Here is an 18867-nt window from a genome sequence, read left to right on the forward strand (position 1 = left end):
TACCTATGTGGGTCCCCATGTGAGAACAACGAAAGCCCCCAGACAGTCCCTTGCACCCAGCTCCCTCCCACCTCATGGAGCTTTAGGAACCCCCATAACAGAGGAACTTTCTGGCACCCCAAAATACCTTCTGGACTGCTGAAGATCAACTTCCTTCGCTGGGACCCACACCAGGTACAAGGAAATTGGCCCCCAAGTGACATTTCCTGCCCCCTTCAGCTCTAGGCACCACAGAGGGAGATCTGGGGGGACTGGAGCCCCCTCCAGAAAGAAGGGGACATTCCTCCCCCACTTGTTTTGGCCTAGAGCCCCAGTTCTCACCAGTTCCCCACCTCCACCTTTAGGTCCCAGCTCTGGAATGAATGGACAGAGCAACGTCTTCCTCCCGCTATGGAAAGTTACAAGGCCCAGGAACCCCAGAATCCGGCAACGTTCAGGGCTGCTCTCAAAGGCCTCATTCAGCACCCCTGCACCCTCGGTCCGCCAGGTCCACCACCCCTGCTGGCACAGGGGCCTGGCAGACCTGCAGTCAAAGCCACTTCCTTTGTCTTGGCTCCAGGAAGGAAACTGGCAGGGAGCAAGGCTGAGGGTGAGGTCACAGAACCAGGCGGGTAGGATGCCCAGGGGTGCCCCAGGTTCAGCCTCAGCACCATGAAATCACAGGCTCCGAGAAGCAGCGCCCCTAAATCCAGCCTGCACCCCATCATCTGTGTAAAGAGGACTCAGGTAGTTTAGCCCCTAAGTTTGGTTACCTAGAGCCCCTAACTTTGGTTTCTATCTGATACACCTTATTAAATTGTCCTAAAAACAGGGGATCATAGGGGAGTCAGAGTGATAGCACAGTGGGGAAGGCAATCACCTTGCATGCGGCCAACCCAGGTTTGATCTTCAGCATCCCCCATAGGGTCCCCTGTTCCTGCCAAGAGTGATTTTTTTTTTTTGGTCACACCCAGCAGTACAAAGGGGTTACTCCTGGCTCTGCACTAAGAAATCATTCCTGGCAGACTTGGGGGACAATATGGGATGCGGGAAATCGAACCAGGGTCTGTCCTATGGTTAGCCTACTGCTGTGCTATCCTAGGATTGATTTCTGAGAGCAGAGTCAGCACTGTCAGGTGTGCTTCCCAAAAAACAAGAGGGGTTCATGGGCCAGGGCAATAGTGGGAAGGACACAGGACTGTACACAATTGTATTTGACCCCCAGAACCATATATGGTCTCCCAAGCACCACTAGTGTGATCCCCTGAGCATAAAGCCAGAGTAAGCCCTGTGTACCTTCAGGTGTAGTCAAAAAAAATGGGGAGGGGGGCATGGTGTTCTTAGGCCAGAGCAACAATTCAGTGGGGATGGCGCTTGCCTTGCATGTAGCCAACCCGGGTTTGATCCTGGCACCACATACGGTCTTCATGCCCATCAGGAGTGATTCTGAGCACATAGTCAGGAGTAAGACCTGAGCAATGCTGGGTGTGGCAAAATATAAAAATAAAACAGGGTGAAAGTTCATATTAGAGTTTAAACCAAGCCCTCTGGAGGGTTCCACTCAACTGTGTCTCTGGCTGGGGTGGGAATATGAGCCCCTGTCCAAGCACAGTCCCACTGTCTCTCAGGGCTCAGCATAGGACAGGCCAGAACCAGCACAAAAACTCCCAGGCGGGCCTAGAGAGATAGCACAGTGGCGTTTGCCTTGCAAGCAGCCGATCCAGGACCAAAGGTGGTTGGTTCGAATCCCAGTGTCCCATATGGTCCCCCGTGCCTGCCAGGAGCTATTTTTGAGCAGACAGCCAGGAGTAACCCCTGAGCACCGCCGGGTGTGGCCCCAAACCCAAAAACAAACAAACAAACAAACAAACAAACAAAATCTCCCGGGCCAGGTGCCCTGGGCCAGGAGGCAAGGTGGGGGGCAAGCCGATAAGCAGAGAGGGGAGGGAATACAGGTAGGCCTGGGGTGTGAGAGACAGAACCCCATCCTTCTAAACTCTCTCACACCTGTGCCACCTGAGACTCAAGACTAGAGGACACAGTAGAGAGTAGATACAACCTCCAGGATTTCCCTCTGCAAAAGTTAGTATCTGGTTTGCAACCTGGGTTGGCTGCTGAGAAATGCAACTTCCCAGGCCTCAGGCCTGACCTGGTGAATCTAAACTATGCATCTATCTAGTGGGGTCCCGTGGGATCGCACTGTGGGCATTTATGGCGTGATGACACAGGGCTCGGGTTTCTTCCAGAGAGCATTCCTGGCTGAGTCCCAGGCCATTTAGGAGTTCACTTGTCCCATCTTGAGATGCCCTGGAAACCCTCCATAGTGGTGCTCAGCTTCCTGGTAGCAGAGTCCAGGTGCCCCGCCTCCCAGGAACTGGGACAGGCTCTGCCCCCCTCCACCCTGTGAGATGCCACCCAGAGACTAGAGGTGGCCAGAGCCTCCAGCACCTCCTGTTCTCCCCCACCATCCCCTAATGAAGCCCAAGCTGCCTGACAGCTGGGTAGGACTGGAGTGGCCAGTGGGCAGGGTCCTGGGCCACCAAGGAGGAGGGTGAGAGGGATCAAATAGAACCCCAAGTGATCAAACTCCATGTGGGCACCAAGGCCAAGTCTTTTTACAAGCATCTGGCTTCTCAAAAAACCCCAAAAACTTCCCCAAAAGTGCTCAGGGATGACCCCCCAAGGCTAGGCTGGGAATGCCAAGCCTAAGGCTTTGGAGCAAAAGCCCCCTAAAGTCCAGCCCAGCTCGGAAGGGGGTCCCCAGCCCTCTCCTTCCCCAGCAAGCTGCAAACAGGAGATCTGATCTTGGGGTGTCCTGGGCCCCCCAAGCCCAGAAGCACTGGAGGAACAAGTGGGGCTCGGTGGAGAGACGGGCAGGTGACCATCTGGACAGGGTGGGGGGTCTCCCGGCTCTGCCCCCTGCAAAGTCACCCCGGTCCACCCCCTCCCCCCCCGAGCCCGGCCGCGCCCCACTCACTGGGCTGCCCCGTCCCGTCCAGCCCGCGCCTCTTCCATGAGCCCGGCCCGGCCGGCCGCTCACTTCCGCCTTCCCGCGACACGTGGCCGCGCGCCCCGCCCGCCCGCCCGCCGCCGCCGCCGCGTTGGTCCTCGGGTTCTCGGCTGCCCGCCGCGCGCAGAGCTGCTCGGGCGGGCGGCCGGGCGGCTGCAGCTAGGGCGGCCCAAGGGGGACCCAGGGATGGATGCAGCCGGAGCGCCCAGGGAGGGGCCAGTCACCCCCACCCCAGGCGACACACACACACACACACACACACACACACACACACACGAGGGGTTCTCACGTTCTGGCCCAGGAGGTTGTCACACACACACACACACACACACACACACACATATGGGGGTTCTCAGGTGCTGGCCCAGAAATTTGCTACACACACAGACAGACACACACACAGACACAGACAAACACATGTAGGGTTCTTAGGTTCTGGCCCAGGAATTTGCCATACACATACACACACACACATACACACACACACACACACACACACACACACACACACACACACACACACGAGGGGTTTTCACGTTCTGGCCCTGGCCCAGGAGTTTGCCTCCTCTTCTGGGACCCCATTTCCAGGATCTGCACACACACACACACACACACACACACACACACACACACGTGGGGTTCTCAGGTCCTCAGGTTCTGACCCTAGCCCAGGAGTTTGCCTCCTCTTCTGGGACCCCATTTCCAGGATCTGCGCCCCAAACCCAACCCCTCAGGCACTGTGCCTCCAGGGGCTGGTAGGAAGCTCAGAGGACAGAGATGCAGGCTCAGCACGATCCTAATCAGCCTGGGGAGCCCCAGGCAGACTGTGGTACCCCACCAGGAACAATGGGATCGGAGGGTAAGATCAGAGGGTAGGATGCTGGGTTCAGGCGCCACTAAAAACCCAGCACTTATGTGGACAGGCAATACATACATGCGCATATAAACACACATGCAATCCCATAGATACATACACACATGCAAACACATAAGCGTGTTCACCACAGACACGCGTGTGCACTGGCTCCGGCTGGAGATGAAATGGTGAGTCATCGGTGTTGCATGAAGTTGAGTCCACTGCTGATCTACTCAGGGTCCCCCAAGTATCTCCCAAATTGAGAGACTAACTCCCCTTCTCAGGGAGACCTTGGCAATAATCGTCCGCAATAAATGATTCAAACAAAGAGGTTTTGGGAGACAAAAGGTTTGGCCAAAGAGCCTAATCCTCCCTGGTTCGATCTCTCTCCGCCAATCATGTGTCTTCCTCCTGTCTCTCCTCTCTGTCTTTCTCTCTGTCTCTGTCTCTCTCTCTCTCTGTCTCTCTCCTGTCTTCTCCCTCTCTGTTTCTCTCTGTATCTCTGTCTTTCTCTCCTGTCTCTCCTGTCTTCTTTCTCTCTGTCTCTCTCTGTGCCTGTCTTTCTCTCTGTCCTTCTCTCTGTGTCTGTCTTCTCTTCTATCTTTCTCCTCTATCTCTCTTCCTTTGTGTCTCTCTTTCTCTCTCTGCTCCCTCCGTGTCTCTCTTCTTCTTCTTCTTCTTCTTCTTCTTCTTCTTCTTCTTCTTCTTCTTCTTCTTCTTCTTCTTCTTCTTCTTCTTCTTCTGTGTCTCTCTCAATTCTCTCTTTTCTCTCTCTCCTTCTTTGTCTCTTCTCCCCTTATATCCTCTCTGTCCAACTGTCTCTCTCCAACCATCTCTGTCCAACCATCTCTGTCCAACTGCCTCTGCCCAACTGTCTCCTTTGGCCTCCCCTCCAAGCTCCTTTATTTCTAAATACGAAATAAATACAATACATAAAATAAATACAAAATACTCTACAATTGGTCTGCTCCCGGGAGAGTCCAGTGGCAGAGACTGAGCCATGGGGCAGGACAATGTGTGGATTATCTGTCCACTTCGGTCTGCTCAAATGCGTGTGTAAGACCTTCACAGGACAAACCACCTGAACTGTCACCAAGCACCCTGAAAGGCTGCAGGGTCTTCGCCTAGGCTCCCATTTCCCCCTGCCATGGGCAGAACTCAGGAGCACCATTGTTCACGAAAGTAGGATGGACACAACCCTGGCCACATCTCTGCCTCGACCCAGAGCACCCCAGGCTCCCTCTCGAAGCCTCCACCTGCAGCTTTCCACTGAACTTGTCTATCCAGACCTGAGTCTGGTCCCCCTTCTGTACACCCCCTCAGTCCACCCTCCAAGAAGCACCCAACGTCCTGGCCAGGGGCATCTCAGCCTGTCTTCAGCCCCTGGTACCTGGCTCTGGCCCCACCCATGTGCTTCTCCCAGAACCCCAAGATTGTTCCTGCCCTGTGCGTCAGTGCACCCACTTCCTGCCAGGGTTTTCAGACACTCCGCCTTAGAACCTTCTGGTCACCTGGGGCTCTCTGCTCATTGAACGTTCCTGAAAGTTCTAAGCAAAGGAGAACCTGCAGACCAGACACCCCATAATCTAGGCCATCGCATCACAACCACACACAGCAACCCCTACCATTCTCCAGTCAAGATGATGCTTGGAAGACAAAAATGCAAAAAGGACAAACAATAAATAAAAAAAAAGGCTGAGAAGGGTGTGAGAGAGCAGAGGGCAGGGATGCTGCTGAGCACCCCGCAATGCCCAGCCAGCCTCCACAATGAAGACTCACAGAGTCCAAGTACCTATGAACACCAGGACTGAGAAACTCCCTCCAATGCCTTGTTTACATTCAGAAAATCCCCTACAAAAGGGCCCAAGTGATAGCACAGTGGGGAAGGCGTTTGCCTTACATGCAGCTAAGCAGGATTTGATCCCAGGCATCCCATATGGTTCCCTGAGCCTGCCAAGAGTAATTCCTGAGCACAGAGTCAGGAGTAAACCTTGAATGATGCTGGGTGTGGCCCAAAAAACAAAACAAAACAAAACAAAAATCCCCTGCAAGTGACAGTTGGTCTTTCCAGAACACCCTCAACATTTGGCTTCCCAGAAAGTGTAGAGAGGACCTGGTGCGTTCATACAACAGGGAGGGCACTTGCCTTGCTTAGTGCTGACCCAAGTTCAATCCCCAGCATCCCATACAGTTCCCCAGGGAATTGCTACAAGTGATCTCTAAGTGCAGAGCCAGGATTGACCACTCAGCACTGTCAAGTTGTCACTGTCTCCCTCAAAAAAGTAGAGATGGAAAAGCAACAATTGTGCCAAGGATTATTGTCATTTGCATCTTCCTCCAAACAAAACTCTACACTGGCAAGCTTCTACCCACCCTGGGGCTGGACTTACAGTCCTAATGATATTCTGAGGACAAACATCACAAGGCTTCTTCCTGGAACCTTCTAGAAAGATTAGGGTAGTGATTTCTTCATTTCTTTTTTTGTTTGTTTGATTGCTTTTTAGTTTGGGTCACACCCGGCAGTGCTCAGGGGTTGCTCCTAGCTCTGCACTCAGAAATCACTCTTGGGGGCCAGAGAGATAGCACGGCGGTAGGGCTTTTGCTTTGCATACAGCTGACCCAGGAGGGACCCGGTTTGATTCCTAGCATCCCCATATGGTTCCCCAGCCTGTCAGGGGCTATTTCTGAGTGAAGAGTCAAGAGTGAAGAGCCTCTGAGTGCTGCTGGGTGTGGCCCCAAAATCAATCAATCAATAAATAAGGTTTTAAAAAAAATCGCTCCTGGCAGGCTTGGGGGACCATATGGGATGCTGGAAATCAAACCAGGGTCTGTCCAGAGTTGGTCACACACAAGGCAAATGCCTACCACTGTGCTATTGCTCTGGCCCTAGGGTAGAGATTTCCCCCAGGAGATGACAGATGTTTACAGCCAAACCGGCTGACATTCAAAAGAGTCTGACCAGAGTCTCCCCCAAAACCAGACCAGGGTAGAGCTATCCCCAGTATAAGGAAACAAAGATTGTATGGCCCCTGGTCAGCCATAGCAGGTACTGTTCCTCTAAGGGTGAAGGTGTCAGTTATCAGAAGCCCACCCCTTGTAATTGCCACCGGATGACAGTTGGGCCAGGGGGATAGAAAGCCCTGGGCTGAAGTGCTAGGTGAGGGCTAGGAGACTTTGCAATTTCTGCTGGATGATCCCTGCCTGGTTGCTGAGAAAACTATTATCAGATTCCAGGCTCCTGTGGCCTTTTTGCCTCCTCACCTACTGCTCCAGGCCTAACAGTGACACCCAGGAGGCCCCATCTGGCCTTTCTTGTATTGTTGCTTCTGTTCTGAGTCCTCAAAGAAGGGCAGGCAAGGGCAGGTTTGATTGGGCCTTGGACCACCCCACCACCCAACCCGCAGAGAAGTTTCCTGTCTTAGGAATACCTTGCATGCATGAGGCCCCAAGTTTGATTTCCATCACTACAAAATAAAATAAAATAAACCCAAGCTCATGGGACTGGCTTGATGAAGGGAGGCCAAGAGTTCATCTCTTCTAGTGTTGTTCATGTGTGCTGGGAACGATCCCCACAATTCTGCTGGGATCCCCAAAGCTGCCGTAAAGGCAAAGTGAGGGACAGAGAAGTCAAGTGTGTGAGCCAGCAGACTACCCCAACCCGCTCCTCAACAATTGCAGAGACCCAGGATAGGAATATCATGTTGTGATGTGTGCCACAATGTCGGACCCCTCAGTTCTCTTAACAAAGGGAAATGGGGGAAAGGGGACAGGAGGGGAGCGCACAAAGCTAGGAGAGAAAAAAGAAAGCAGGGTAGGCAACCAAATGGAAGTGGGTTACAGGGCTGACGAGGGATGGAGGGCACAGATGGGAAAGAGCAAACAGAGCACACAGCAGTGAGATCACAAGAAGATAGGGGTCAAGCATCAAGGGCTGTGGCCACAAGCCAAGGAATGTTGGGGCCTCCCAAAGCAAACACAGTGAAAAAGGATGTTCTCCTAGGGCTGCCAGGGAGCCTGGGAACCCCACGCCTGCCTTGGCTGCAGGATGCTGGTGCCTATCCCATTCCTCCACAGAGGGGGGAGTTCCAGGGATACTGGGGTCCTGCCACCTCACAGAGCATGAAGCCCAAAGCAACTTCCACTTAGAAGGATCCTTGTTACAGCCATGCGTCCAGACCTCTCACTAAGAGGGGAAGGCGCAATCACAGGGTCTGTGGCTGATGTCTGAGTTGAGGATGAATCTGAGTCTCCCCGACCTCTCGACCACCATATACCCCGCCTGTCACTGCTGCCTAGTCCTGGTTGCAGCTTCAAATCTGAGCTGAGAACAGATGGACCATGAAAACAATTAGTGCAGACAAGTCCATGGGGAGCGGGTCAGAACACGGGCACAAAGATGCATGTTTTGGGAACTTAAGAGGCATGTCCCACGGTCCTCAGAAGCACTCTCCAAACACACAATGCCAAGTCCATTCTATCTCCACCTCCCGCCTTTCTTGAATCCCCATGAATGTTGTTCCTACCACTGAGGGTTGCACTCCAGGGGCCCCTGGGCTCCCCAAGTTCATACGCTTTTAGTGGTGGAGCTTACAAGCGTGTTTGTGGAAAAGCAGGCTCAGGTCATACACAAGAGTTGGGGCTCACACGCACTCACTATAGGTGGCACTTTCCAGCCAGGGTACTAGTACCTCAATTTAGTTTTGCTGTTGGAGGGCCACATTGTGTGTGTGAGTGTGTGTGTGTGTGTGTGTCTGTGTGTGTGTGTTGCTAATACAGCCAGAAATCACAGAGTCAAAATCCACAAGACAGCTGGGCTGCCTGGACCATGCTGTGTACATGTGGAGCAGAAGTGAATTTTTTTAAATTACTTTATTTAAACAACATTGTTACGAGGTTGTTCATAATACAATGTCCAACATCCTTCACCAATGCACATTTCCTGCCACCAGTGTTCTCAGTTTCCTCCGGCTGTTCCTCTGCCTACCTCTGGGGCAGAGGCAGATATCATCACTTTATCTCCTTTCAGCATCCAGTTCTTATCCAGAGTGATCATTTCCAACTATCATTGTCATGGTGGTCCCTTCTCTGTCCTAACTGGACTCCCCCCTCTTTTTGTGACAAGGTTTCTACCATGGACTGGTCCTGCTGGCCTTATCCCTGTTGTCTCTGGATATTATTATCATACTATATATATGTATATATATATCCCATATATTCTATCAAACAAGTGTGATCATTCTATGTCTATCCCTCTTCCCTCTGACTCATTTTGCTTGGCATAATAATCTTCATACCAATCCATATCCATATCCATCCATGTCTAAGCAGATGTCATGACTTCATTTTTTCTAACAGCTGCACAGTATTCCATTGTGTAGATGGGCACTGGAGATTTGAACTCATGTCCATATGTTTGAAAGGCATGGCTCTAAGCCCTGAGCTTTTCCTCTGTTCCACTGTTAAGCACAGTCTGGAGGCAAAAGAAATGAATGTCATACATAGTTGATGAATGTCATACCCAGCCTTGAACTTGACAATGATTTGTTTTGTTTGGTTTTGGTTTTGGTTTTTTTGGCGGAGTCACACTGGCAGTGCTCAGCGGTTATTCTTGGCTATGCGCTCAGAAATCGCTTCTGGCAGGCTCGGGGGACCACATGAGATACTGGGATTCGAACCACCATCCTTCTGTATGCAAGACAAATGCCCTACCTCCATGCTATCTCTCCGGCCACCTTGTTTTGTTTTTGACTCACATCCAGCACAGAAGTGAGGGGCTTACTCCTGGCTCTGCCCTCAGAGATTGCTCTGCCAGGGGACTCTATGCAGTAGCAGGAATTTAACTGGGATCCGTTGTTTGTGAGGCAAGAGCCTTAACTGTTATGTAACGCTCCAGTCATGATTTTTCTCTAGCACAGCAATGAAGTGGAGGGGGTGGTTCTGTGAGATCTGTGTACCTCTCACAAATTTCTTTTGGTATTGGTTTGGGCCCACACCGATGGTTCTCAGGGCTCACTCCTGGATGTGCACTCAGAGATCACTCCTGGCAGGCTCTGGGGAACTATACAGAATGCCGGGGATCAAACCCAGGTCAGTCACATGCAAAGCAAACATCTTTCCCACAGTCCTATTCCTCTGGCCTCAATTTCTCACATGTTAGTCCATAGTACCATGGGTTTGATCCTCAGTCACAGAAAAAATAATAACAAGAACAAATATAGAGAAGTCAACAGTGAAATCCCAAAAATTCCATACCTGTGAGTCCAGAATAAGCCAGTGAGGAATTTTCTTTGCTTCTCCCTTTTTTTTTTCTTTTGGTTTTAGTTTTTGTTTTGGGGCCACACCTGGCAATGCTCTGGGGTTACTCCTGGCTCTGGGCTCAGAATTATGTCTAGAAGTGCTTGGGAGAACTATATGGAATGCCAAGGATCAAATCCGGGTAGGCTGGGTGTAAGACAAGCGTCCTCCCTGCTGTACTATCACTCCGGTTCCTTAATTTTCTTTTTCACTGTGTCATTGAGACATTTATTATCCAAACTCACACAGACCACACCATGGGAGAGGAGAGTTTATGGAATCTTATATGTTTGAGAAACTACCATAGGAACTGAGCAGCAATGCAGAGAACACAACCAACCTGGGAGCCAGTCACCTTAAAAATGACTCAGAGACTCGTCCATGGGGCCTGGGAGACAGCACTCCAAGTACCTAGGTCTCATGCTCAGCACCCTGCAGCCCCCAGAGCACTCTGGGTAAAGCCCTGGTAACCCCAGAGCCACTGAGCTTGGGCAGACATAGTACTGGTCAACCAAGTACCACCAGGAATAATGCCACCAAAAAATAAATAAATAAAAAATAAAACACTAAAGCTCAATTGATCTATAATGAGAAATAAGGGCCCCCTGCAAATTTCCTTCCATTCCTGCCATGGGGTGATGAGTCTCAATAGGAACTTGCTTCAGAAAACAATTGAAAAAAGGAGGATCAGGGGCTAGAGCAATAGCACAGTGAGTAGGGCATTCACCTTGAACATGGCTGACCCAGATTTGATCCCATAGGGTCCTCTGAGCCTGCCAGGAGTGATTCCTGAGCACAGAGCTGGGAGTAGCTCCTGAGCACCTTCGGATGTGGCCCAAAAAACAAATATAAGGTAGGGAGTCAGGGAGACAGTACAGTGGGTAAGTAAAGTGTTTGCCTTGCATGCAACCAACATGGGTTTAATCTTCACAGGGTCCCCCTAAGCTTGCCAGACGTGATCCTTGAGTGCAGAGCTAGGAGTAAGCCCTCAGCACTGTTGAATGTGGCCTCAAAGCAATAGCAAAAAGATGGAAACAGAATCATTTTGGAGGGGGTGGGAGGTGGAAGAGACACATGGGAAGTGTTTTGGGGGGAGGGTTGGTTTTGGAACCATACCCAGTGGCACTCAGGGATAACCCTTGGCTTTGCACTCAGAAACTATGCCCCGAAGACTCAGGGGACCCTATGGGATGCCAGATATCAAACCCAGGTCAATGCGTGCAGGGCAAACATCCTCCCCGCTGTGCTATCACTCCAGTCCCACATGGATTATTCTAATAATACCAAGCAAAGCCCAAAAGCAGTTTGTCAAAATTATAAACATTTCCATGGATACTTAGGAAATGTTTATGCTTTCGGGTTGTGTGAAGGAAAGAAAAAAGAAACTGGAAGAAAATATATGCCAGTTGTTATTAACATCATCCAAGACTAAATACCTATAGTAAACAAGACAGGGAAAAGGCAGGAGTCTGGAGGGGAGGCTCCGAGTCAAAATCCTCCCGAGACGTGCACAACACTTTTGGGAAACGAAGGCAGAAGATCCTGACCTGCGAACCTTGAATAATAAAATGCAATAGGAGACACTCAGTGGAGGTTACATTGGGGGGGGGGGGGTGAGCCTGAGCCCCGGATGCTGCAAACATCCCACTCACGGGCCAAGTGGGGCTCCCTGGAACAATTCCAGGAGGTGCCTCAATCCATCAACCCCGAATGTTTCCACCTCATTAGTGCCTTCCCACTCCCCCTCTACCCTGCCAGCTGCAGGATGGGGTGAGGAGAACTGAATGCCAGGGCTGAGGACCGTCTCCCCCACTGTCCCCAAGGCTCTCTGAGCCCCTGGGAACCCCTGTCACACCATCCACCATATACCTTTTGCTCCACCACTTCTCAGGCAGATGGTCGGCGGGGGCCTGGATTCAGATGAACAGCTGAGCCCCGAGGGGCCCCAGAGTGACTCTCCCTTTCCCAGTTTGAGACCCGGTCCTCAGCCAAATGCTCCCTGAGTCTCTAGGGAGCCCTAAGTTCAGGACAATGCGTTCAAACTGGAGGTTCCTTTTACTCTTCTCATCAGCCCCAGAAAAATACTAAAGGTGGAGTTTGAAGTGGCCGGAAGCTTCAATGTTTGGACCCGGCATAGAGGGTTGCTCGGACTCAGCAGTGCTGGACAGTGCTCAGGGCCACAAAGGACACTGCCACAGTGCTCCAGCAATATGAAAATACTGAGGATCAAACTCTAGCTTGGTTTCACATGCAAAACACGTAGGCCACTAAGCCTATAGTCGGTCTTATGACAAAATATTTCATGGGTAGTGACACTGGTTTTTTTAGGCCAATGGTATTATTTTCTAATTTCCCCAAAGTTTTCTGTGTCTATGCAAAAACAAACAAATAAATAATTAAAAATCTGCAACCACCACCCATTGTTTTAGTTTTATTTTTATCTACTAGATATGGGCTCCTGCCTTTTTTATAGAATGTTGGGACAGGAATTACTTGGTTTTACCTTATATTTCTATATATTTCTATAAAATTATGAAGGAAAAAGAAAGAAAGAATGGGGGTTAGGGGCCAAGCGATCTCAGATGCATTAATGGAAAAAAAAAAATAAGGTCAGAACTAAATACCCAAGCCAAAGTCAACGAAAATAGAATCAAGAGACCCAAACTATAATAATCAATACTAAAATGGGGTCTGTTACACTGGGAGGCCAAGAGGCTAAGGATGGAGGTATGAGTTGCATACTGGGAACTTTGGTGGTGGGAATGGCCCTGATTCACTGTCATTGTATGAATGAAATCCAACTATAAAAGACTTCTAATTCACAATGGTTTCAATAAAAATTACAAAAAAAAAAAAAAAAAACCGGGGCCGAAGCAATAGCACAGTGGTAGGACGTTTGTCTGGATTGACCCTGGTTCAATCCCTGGCATCCCATATGGTCCACAGAGCCTGCCAGGAGCGATTTCTGAGTGCAGAGCTAGGAGTAACCCCTGAGCGCCTCTGAGTGTGACCCAAACACACACACACACACACACACACACACACACACACACACACACACACACATGTCCTTGAAGCTATTTTACAGGTTCTCACACTCTTTAATCTCCTTTGTTTTGTTTTGGGGCCACACCAGCAGTGCTAGAGAACTCTATGTGATGCTGGGGATTAAACTAGGTGAGTCCTAGACAAAGAAGGTGACAGAACCCTTTACTGTCTTCCCTTGCATGCAACCAAGCTGGGTTCAGTTATGTGAGTTCTGGTACCACGTAAGGTCCCCAGAGTGATCCCTGCGCATAGAGCCAGTAGTAAGCCCTGAGCACGGCCAGGTGAGGCTCCCAAACAGACAAGCAAAAAAAAGTCCTTCTTTCCCCCACTTTTCATTCAGCTCACACACCCAATGTCATGACCCATCAGCAGTGATAACAGGGACAAGTAGAAAGGCCAGTATCACTTGTCACCCAAGCAAAAACATGGGGCTGTAATTAGCCAGGTCCCAGTTATGCTGGTTTGGAACATTTAACAGTGAGAGACAGACACAGCTGGAGGAAACTGCCTCCAAGCTCCAGAAAGCCCCACTTGCAAATTTAGTGGCAGGGAGAAAGAAGGGAGCAAATCCAGAACACAATCCCTGCTCCTCCGCCACCCAAAATCAGGCCCGTGGCCCCACAAACTCATTTGGGCACGAGCCCAGGGCTGTATGCCTGGTATGTGCTGTCCCACCCTGGTATGGCTCCCTTTGCAATTAGGGCTGTCAGGCCTCTGGGAATGAGAACTCAAGGGGTTGCAGAGAAGACACAGCAACACACATTCAACAAATGCAAATTGACAAAATTTAAATTTTTTTGTTTTTTTTTAAGCAGTTTATATATTAATTGATTGGTTTGGGGGCCACACCCAGCAATGCTCAGGGATTACTCCTGGTTCTGTGCTCAGAAATTGCTCCTGGCGGGGCCGGAGAGATAGCATGGAGGTAAGGCGTTTGCCTTACATGCAGAAGGTCATTGGTTCGAATCCCGGCATCCCATATGGTCCCCGAGCCTGCCAGGAGTGATTTCTGAGCATAGAGCCAGGAGTGACCCCTGAGAGCTGCCGGGTGTGACCCAAAAAAAAAAAAAAAAAAAAAAAGAAAAGAAAAAAAAAAAAAGAAGAAGAAATCGCTCCTGGCAAGCTCGGGAGACCATATGGGATGCTGGAATTTGAACCACCATCCATCCTGGATCAACTGCATGCAAGGCAAATGCCTTATCGCTGTGCTTTCTCTCTGGCCCCTGGAGGAGGTATTTGACCAGGAGACCTGTTTAGGCAAAAGTCTAGGGAGAAACAAAACTGAGTATTTGGACAACTCTCTGGAAACCACCCCATCATCACAGAGTACATGTCTGGGAGAGCTGAGCATGTGACTTGGTTTTACTCTGACTCAGCAGTAAAGCAATTCCACCCCCTCCCAGGACCTCTACCCTCTCTAGCACCTCAGCCCATGAGTGTCTAAAACTGAGCTTTTGTTTTTGTTTTGCACAGTTGGGGATTGAACCCAGGGCCTCTCACATGCAAGGTAGGGGCACTCTCTGGGCCACACATAAGCCCTAGAAGCTCCATTCTTTTTAATTTGTTTGTTTTGCTTTTGGAGCACTCCTAGCAGTGTTCAGGGTTTAATCTTAGCTCTGTACTCAGGAATTAATCCTGGTGGGCTCAGGGGACCATATGGGATGCCGAGGATTGAACTCCAGTCAACCACATGCAAGGCAAATAAATGCCCTATCCACTGTGATATTGCTATGGCCCCTAGGATTATTCCTTTAAAAAAACACAGGACTGGGGCTGGTGAGGTGGCACTAGAGATAAGGTGTCTGCCTTGCAAGCGCTAGCCAAAGAAAGACCGCAGTTTGATCCCCCTGCATCCCATATGGTCTCCCCAAGCCAGAGGCAATTTCTGAACGCTTAGCCAGGTGTAACCCCTGAGTATCAAATGGGTGTGGCCCAAAAAACAAAACAAAACAAAACAAAACAAAATAAAAAAACATGACTATGTTTTAGAAGTCTTGTAAGCCAAGACCCGCAGAGCCTCGCTCTGTCCTAGGGGTGTAGGGACCAGATAGAAAAAGGAGCTGCCCTGGATGGGTCATTTATGGGACCTTAAAACCCAGAAAGCTGGCCCCTGGAGGGAAATGCTACCTCTGCCAGCTCCTGTGACTGCCCTATCTCTGTTCCCTTTTCTGGAACAAACTCCCTTTTACATTTGTCCCAATAAACTTTGGCCTCAGATATGTAAAATTCTAGCCTGGATAGATGAAGATAGACACCTGATCAGAGAAAGTTGTTCTCCTTCTGATGATTCCTGGTTTTAAGCAATAAATACATAAAGGACAATACATGAAGGACAGTCCAAGTCTCAGTCCAAGAGGCCAATGGCCCAGGTTTTTCTCTCTTGTGTCTGTCTTGAATTCTTTTGGGAGGATTTTAGGGGGAGGGTGTGGAACCACACCTGGTGATGCACAGTGGTTATTCCTGGGTTTGCACTCAAGAATTACTTCCTGGCAGTTCTCAGAAGACCCTGTGGGTAGCTGAAGATGGAACCTAGCTAGGCCCCGTGCAAAGCAAGCACCCTCCCTGCTGAACCATTGCTCCAGCTCCTAAGACCACATTTTCTGCAGACAATGCTGATAAAGACAAGTACCCTTGCTGCTAGTTTCATTTCTCTACATGCAACTGTTCTGTTAGTATTTAGCTAGCAGAGCTCAGGGGAGGCCTGGCCTTCCAGGCCATGGAGTGCCTGGCGACTGGTGTGAGTGCTGCTAACTGCGCAGTTCAGTACCAAAGCAACTGATCCCTGAGAACTCAATGGGGTGTGACATCCTGCCAAACTATCACAATTTACAAGCACAAACAAAACTGCTCTATGGTCAAGCTAGAGATGACAGTAGAAAAGGGGAGCCACGTGGCTGCCTGGCATGGCAGGGAAAATGACCACGCCCCCAGAGCAGAGGTCACTGACTGCAGCAGTTGGGCCTCAAGCACTTCCGGGTCACCCTTAAATACCCAGTGAATGAGGGGGTCAGAGTGGGGTGTGGCTCTTGGAAACCTGGAAACTCAAACATTTTATTGATGTGGATGGTAGAAAGTTCCAGGTTGGGAGAGGTTAGGTGTGGCCTGTCTCCTAGAAGGAAGTGAGCTCCAGGTAGCAGCATTAGACAGACTTAGGGCACCAGCAGGGCAGGAAGTAAAGGTCTACATAGCATGCACTTGATAAAAATGTGTGTGAATTAGCCACATTCATGGTCTCAGGGCCCGGTTTAGGACATTGGGGAGAGTCCCAACTAGCCAGATTGGAATTGAAGGTTGGGGGTGAGGGTGGTGGAGAGGGTTGTAAGGTGTATCCTGGTATCCAAGCTCCACCTCACCTCTCTCCACTGTCTCTGGACTCTAGCCCACAGTATCGCCAGCTCACTGAGTCAATATAGACAAATGAGCAGCTGGCCAGCTGCCCTAGCACCAGCACTCATAAACACTAAGACTGGCAGCCACTGAATAAGCCTCAGTTTGACTTATTTTCCTAGAACTTGAGAGAAAGCAGTTTGTAAAGCATTTGCCTTGCACATGGTCAACCCAGGTTCAGTCCCTGGCACCTCTAGAATCCCACGAAGTCAGAATGACTCCAGAGCACAGAGTAAAAGGCAGCCCTGAGCACTGCCAGGTATGCCCCCCAAAACACACAAACAAAAAGAAGTGTTTTCCTTCTGTTGGTGCAAAAAGCACCAATCAAATGGGGACCTTTGTGTCTTTGCTGAGAATGTCCAGAGTGATAACACAGTGGGTAGGCATTTGCCTTGCATGCAACCAACCCAGGTTTGATCCCCAAAATCCTATATGGTCCCCCAAGCCTGCCAGGAGTAATTTCTTTCTTTTCTTTTTTTTTTAAGTTTTTGGGCCACATCCAGCAATACTCGGGGGTTACTCCTGGCTCTGTGCTCAGAAAATACTCCTGGCAGGCATAGAGGACTATATGGGATGCTGGGATTCAAACCACCATCTGTCCTAGGTTGGCTGCTTGCAAGGCAAATGACCTACTGCTGTGCTATCTCTCTGGCTCCATCCAGGAGTAATTTTTAAGCACAGAGTCAGAAGTAACCCCTGAGCACCACCAGGTGTGACACAAAAATATAAGAATCTTATCTCCACATGTTCTTCCAAAATCCTAGTCACAAAATCCAAGGTTACAGCCATGTTTTCTCAAAATCCCTTTTTGGAATCAGGAGCAGAAGATCTTGGAAGAACTTGACCACTCACATATGTCTCCAGAGCCCAGCTCTGAGATTGAGTTTCCTAACTTAACAGTTTGCAATCAGGGAAAGAAGCCACCATCACACTGAACCGGTAGGCCCAGTCTCTGGGTCCAGATGGTCTGACACCTTCTTGGGATGGGGCAGACCCGCCTACACCCTTTTCTTCTTACATTTAAACAGTCCAGCCCCACAACCAATTTCAGAGAGAAGCTACTGCCACCCAACCAAGCCCAAGACGCCATGATACATATTCCTCCTAGTGATATAGCTATAAGAGCCTGCAGCCACATATGTGGCCACATGACATGTCCAAAGTTCCCAGTCCCAACAATTCAGCATAATGCATAAAATTAGATGGGAGGGGCCAGAGAGATAGCAAGGAGGTAAGGCGTTTGCCTTGCATGCAGAAGGACGGTGGTTCGAATTCCAGCATTCCATATGGTCCCCCAGAGTCTGCCAGGAGCGATTTCTGAGCATAGAGCTAGGAGGAACCCCTGAGCGCTGCCGGGTGTGACCCAAAAACAAAAACAAAAATGAAAATTAAATAGGAACATCTGGCCTAACAGTTCAGCAAATCCTCAGTGACTTCAGTAACATCTTTATGAGATCTATATTTTGACAAGGGGGGTAGGCTAGGAAGGGTGAAAAACTGGGGACATTGGTAGAAGGAAGATCACACTGATGGTGGAACTGGTGTTAGAAGATGGCAGACCTGAAGTGACCATATTATGAACAACTTTGTGAATCATGGTGTCTAAATAAAGTTTCAAATGAGAAAATAAATCAATGCTATTTGCAAGCAGATTTTCTGTTCTGTTTGGTAGGGTTTGGTTCTGGACCACATACAGTGTACTCCAGAAGGTGCTGGGCGGTGGAGGGGACACCCAGGTAATAGGTGCTGCTAGGATTATGGACACACCCCAGGATGCCTCCCACAGCACGGAGCAGGTACTTCAGCCCTTTGAACCCTTGAGATGAGCTGAGGGCATGTTGCCAGCCAACTGCAAAACCTCCCACCCACCACATTCTGAACCCACAGGCCAACCAGTGCGACCTGCAGAACAGGCTTCTTGTGGGTGTGGAGGCCACCACTGTGAGATGCAAAGGGGACACCAGGGCTGCTTCCAGGTTGACTTATATCACTGGGTGCTGACCTTTCGGGCCATGTTGATTTAGAAATGACCTTTAAGCCGCAATCAACCAAAATGAAATGTTTCAGGGGCTAAATTAGATCGTGAGGATGCCTGTCCCCACCATTCTATGGCAAGTAAGGTCTGAGGAATCTGGTGACACAAAAAATTGGCCCCTGGCTGTCCATTAGATTAATCAGTCGGGCCACAGTTCCCATGGCCTGTGTCCATTAGCGAGTGGAGGGCAGGAAGCCAGACTGACGGGGTTGGAAACATGATTATCTCCACCATCACACTCAACTACCAGTTGACATT

General features: G+C 49.9%; 1 protein-coding gene across 1 annotated transcript in view; it reads right to left on the minus strand.

Moving 5' to 3' along the window:
• The window catches only part of SLC39A11 (solute carrier family 39 member 11), a 175559-nt gene extending 172553 nt beyond the window's left edge, over positions 1-3006 (minus strand). The window contains 1 exon segment of the mRNA XM_049769690.1: positions 2957-3006. The gene's annotated coding sequence lies outside the window, so the exon portion shown is untranslated.
• Positions 3007-18867: the final 15861 nt, after the last annotated feature.

This window comes from Suncus etruscus, chromosome 1 (assembly GCF_024139225.1).
Source record: "Suncus etruscus isolate mSunEtr1 chromosome 1, mSunEtr1.pri.cur, whole genome shotgun sequence".
NCBI classification, from domain to species: Eukaryota; Metazoa; Chordata; class Mammalia; order Eulipotyphla; family Soricidae; genus Suncus; species Suncus etruscus.